General features: G+C 47.0%; 1 protein-coding gene across 1 annotated transcript in view; it reads left to right on the top strand.

Moving 5' to 3' along the window:
* Positions 1–4,100: 4,100 nt before the first annotated feature.
* The window catches only part of LOC146874695 (uncharacterized), a 3,059-nt gene continuing 2,938 nt past the window's right edge, over positions 4,101–4,221 (top strand). The window contains exon 1 of the mRNA XM_085669635.1: positions 4,101–4,221. This exon is cut by the window's right edge and continues 2,938 nt beyond it. The gene's annotated coding sequence lies outside the window, so the exon portion shown is untranslated.

Below are 4,221 nucleotides of genomic sequence, written 5' to 3'. Positions count from 1 at the left end.
GCTGATGATCTTGAGGTTGGGAGGCGGGTCAGGGGGAGAACTAATGCTTGTGGATAGCCCGCTAAAACTCCTGACTTAGGCTTTCCCCCCGGAAGAGCTGATGCTACTTACTAAGATACTTCCGTTAGTGAGGAGAGAACTATAGGCTTTAGCCCAAAGACAGAGTCAGGGATTTCTTAACAATCGAGTCCTGAAATAAGACAAGACAGGGGGTGGAGTGAGCCTAGAGTAGAATAAGACTCCCTCTTAAACTCTCAACTCATACCAGGGCAGGCAGGGAAAGACTGAGACTACCGATACCGAGCCGGGGTTGATGAAAGATCACAGGATAGATACCCTATGGTTTGGTTGGTCTCTATGCCTGCTTCACTTCGTAGCATTAAGGGGACAGTGCAATGAGGGAAATCGACTAGGAACGCGATGTCTTCCCATAAAATGAAGAGTGGAGGGGACTTCGACTGCCTTCTTGTATCGGGTGAAGAGAAGGGGGTGGTAGGCTTAGTAGGGCTCGAACCTACAATATTACCGTTATGAGCGGTACGTTTCAACCGATTAAACTATAAGCCCCTACGGATCTCTACATGCAATTCGCTCACTTCGGGAAGAGTGGACGGAAAGAGGAGGCCTTTGCTCTATCTGCTTCTTCCTCTTCCCAGGAATGAACAATTGGATAAAAAAATTTCTTCTTTGTTTGTATATATATATATAAATAAGAAAATAAAGATTAAGCAAGCGGCCCTTTCGTGACTCAAACTGCCGGTACGCTTTCCGGCTCGCAACGACTCAAACGGGCGGGGGCTATCTATTTGCTTGCAATGCGGGCTGTTCGCCTTTCGGATTCGGAAAGGGTTCGCCTATTTGATTTTGATTCAAAAGGCGCTACTAAACTACTCTAGTACAGCTAGTGTTAGTAGTACAACAGAATGCCGTTCACCCCGCAATCCCTTCTTCTTCAAGAGCTCCCTATTCTCTAGCAGCCCCTTCTTTCACAGCTCCTTCTCAAGCACTTGCCATTGTCTGGAAATTGGCCTTGCCCCATTCTTCGAGGCGCATCAATTCCTTGCCTTTGCTCTCATTGCTGCTGGAAGTCCAGTCTTTTAAGTGAAGTGAAATCCCAAAAATGGAAAGTCAGTAGTCATTGTCGGGATGGAAAGCTACTCTTCAACCACTTATTTAAGCGCTATGCACCTAAGCTCAGTCTTTCTGGCAGCTATCTTGCTAAACCTAGATTCTTGCTAAATAGTTCCTTTTTCTTCTCTCTTTATGCTCGAAATCGTACTCATTCGACATCGAATTTCATGGGCTGGGCATACCTTCTTTAGCTTAGCTCATTTTTATCTTTATTTTACTTTTAGGAAGATCCCACGAATCGTCTTCTATCGACATCGTCTGCTTACTCTTATCGTACGCTCTTCTTACCCAACCCAAATCGTCTGGTACTTTGTCCGCTCTCCCTTTCCTGGTGAAGGAGAGAGAGTTTTACAAGCTGATGCAGCTAAGAAAGTCTCGTTGAAAGCAGGAACGAAGACTGTGACGACTATTTGAACTAGTTTCAAAGGCTTGATTGACCCTTGGGAGTGAATCTGGCTAGGGCGCCCTCGTAAGGCGTAGGGTAGGGATTTGAAACCGGAGGCCTCTCCTCATCTAGTTCTTTCGTTACGCCGAGAAGAAGCAGAAAGAAGCTTGGAAGAAGAGATGGTCAATCTTCATCTTATGGGCGAGACTGCTAAAAAAGAGGCTCTTTAAAGCCAGAACGAGTCCTCTCTTGCGGGAGGGATAGGCGGGAAAGGGGGAGGAGGTCTTCAGTCACTCCGTTTTTGAATTGGGTCACGAATGGTATTCGATTTCTTTTAACAGCAAAAAAGCATTCGAACTTGGGAGATGCGAAAAAGAATCAGGTTCTTTTTTATATTCCTTCTTCAAGATAGTACGCACAGGTGAGAACATCCCTAATCGAATGGCCTAGCTTTGCTTCTTCCTCTTTCTCTGCTTCGGTTTACCAAAGGGGGTGAGGTCGACCTTCTTTCGGTGGTACCTTTTCTGTCTAGCTCGTTCTCTTGGTCAAAACAACTACTCCTTAGTGGCCAATAAGAATCAGAATCGCCCGGGATGAGTGAGAGCTAAAAGAAAAGCCTAGCGGCAATTCCCGATCTTCTCTTGATAGAAAGATCATATCAACACCGAACGAAGACAGATCGTAGTTACGAGAAGAAAGGTATGCCGGTTGATGGATGTAGTTCATTCTAGAAGTAGTTTGTTAACCGAATTGAATTGTTCGGTCGTGGTACTTTTGCTTGCTATTCAAACACATTGTCGAAAGGGGAAGATCGAATTAGCTCTGGTTCAAGAAGCCTAGCCTTCTTTCTTCGGAATTCTACTGAACGGGGTCGATCCACTTTACTTTACTATAAGTAAGTAAAATCGGAAGCCGTTTCAGGTGCATAAACAAAAAGGCTCGGATACAGAGGGGCTACTCTAGTCACTCCAAGTCCTAGCTAAGTAAGGAACAGACTCTCCAAACAGAAGTACGTACTGCGCGGCCGAGGAAGCATCTAAAGTAGAATAATCCGAATCCGTTGAATAGGAAGCCTTTGATCCGCTTTCTGAGAGCGCTGAATCATTCGATTCGAAAAAGGTCATAGCACCACGCTTACTCTTACTGCTTCAGGTTCACCTCTTTTCTTAGGATTGGCTGCCCTGAGGTTCTTGTTTGGAGTCATTTGTTTATCACAGAACAAGTCCCCCTCAGTCACTGCCATAGTTGACCCAGTATCAACCCTCTCTTCCAGATCCTCGCTTCTATGGGCCAAATCACTCTCCTCGCTCGTTAAACTCGCACCTTGACTACACCCTTCTCGGCTTTGTTACCCAGACACTCATCCTGAGCAATCTCTTCCGGTTCAGCAGTGTCCAGCTCCCCCCCTTTGCCATTGTCACTACTGGTACCTGACCCCGTCGGCTCGACATTTTTGCAAACACCGACCCTTACTCAACTCAATAGGGCAATGAAAAGAGGAGAACGAGGACAGCTGACTACCGCTAAAAGTCAGACTACGAGTACACATTGTATGATTGAAAACTGCCGCTGCGTACTACCCGGTGCTTGCAGGTCTGACTGGTGTCTTCTCTCCAACAGCTGCTTAAATCTTAAGTCTGACTACTCGGCTTGCTTAACACAAGTGTGATTTAACCTTCACGGACCACTTCACTACCCAGCGAGCTCCGGCTCGAAAACAACAAGCAAGGGATTGAGCTTTCGAAAGCCTAAGCTCCTTACTCTAACAAGTAAGCAAGCTTCACCCCTCTCCTGTTTATTTATTCATTAGGGCGAGTGGCATTAGCCCCTCTCCCAGCAAGAGGATGCGCGCCTTCACTTAAAAGAGCTAACGCGCTTGACTTTACCAAGGCTTTCTCAGGGGCTCGTTAGCGGGTCGAGCTCAAACCTCCTCTGATTCCGTTCCGAGAAATCGGTCAAGCGGGGGGCTACCCTCGACTCACCTCTCTATCTATCAAAACCCCTCCCCGGAGGAGAGCAGAAGCTCCAGGATGAGAATGAATCCAGGACATACTCATCCTGATCCACCGTGGAATTCTCGGAATCTACAAAAACATTCTAGGAGAGGGCTCGTAATGATCTTTGAGAAGATCACAAGGTGCTGAAGTGGCAGGCAGGATAAGGGGGAGGACCCGTAGGTTTTTGTGAAAGGGATGCTCTTATCATGTTATTGCTGAAAAGAAAAACCTAATTCCTCTATTTATTTTATTTGATGTCGATTCATCCATACTTCCATTCTTTCTTGTAGAGGGAGGCTAACTGCTTGCCGGCTGGGAGCTGTATGAACGGTAACGTCCACGTACGGCTCCGTGAGAAGGGCGGTGGACAGAAATGGCCTTGTTGTACCTCACTCTCGTCTTCAATGGGGTCTGCTCTTTTTTTTTTGGGAGAGTATGCCAATATGATCTTAATGAGGTGCGGGGCTTTGCATCTGACATTCGTTGGGCTTCCCTCTTCGGGAGCCTGCGTCCCGGCGTTTTTGTGCAATAAACCCCTCCGGCCGAAGACTAGTGGTAGGTGGTCCCGCGGAGCTTTCGGAGAAGGGTAGCCTAGTGTGTAAGCACAGCAATGAACCGCGGCGAACCCTCAGACGACCTATCTAAGATTAGGGGGGAGATCCTCAGTAGTGGTGACCCTTTCACTCACGGACTGATACATGTACCGAA

This window comes from Vigna unguiculata, unplaced genomic scaffold (assembly GCF_037176805.1).
Source record: "Vigna unguiculata cultivar grain cowpea cultivar isolate G323 ecotype 2 unplaced genomic scaffold, ASM3717680v1 ptg000253l, whole genome shotgun sequence".
Lineage (NCBI taxonomy): Eukaryota > Viridiplantae > Streptophyta > Magnoliopsida > Fabales > Fabaceae > Vigna > Vigna unguiculata.
The sequence above is the reverse complement of the archived record's forward strand: the minus strand, read 5'-3'. Positions and strand labels throughout refer to the sequence as shown.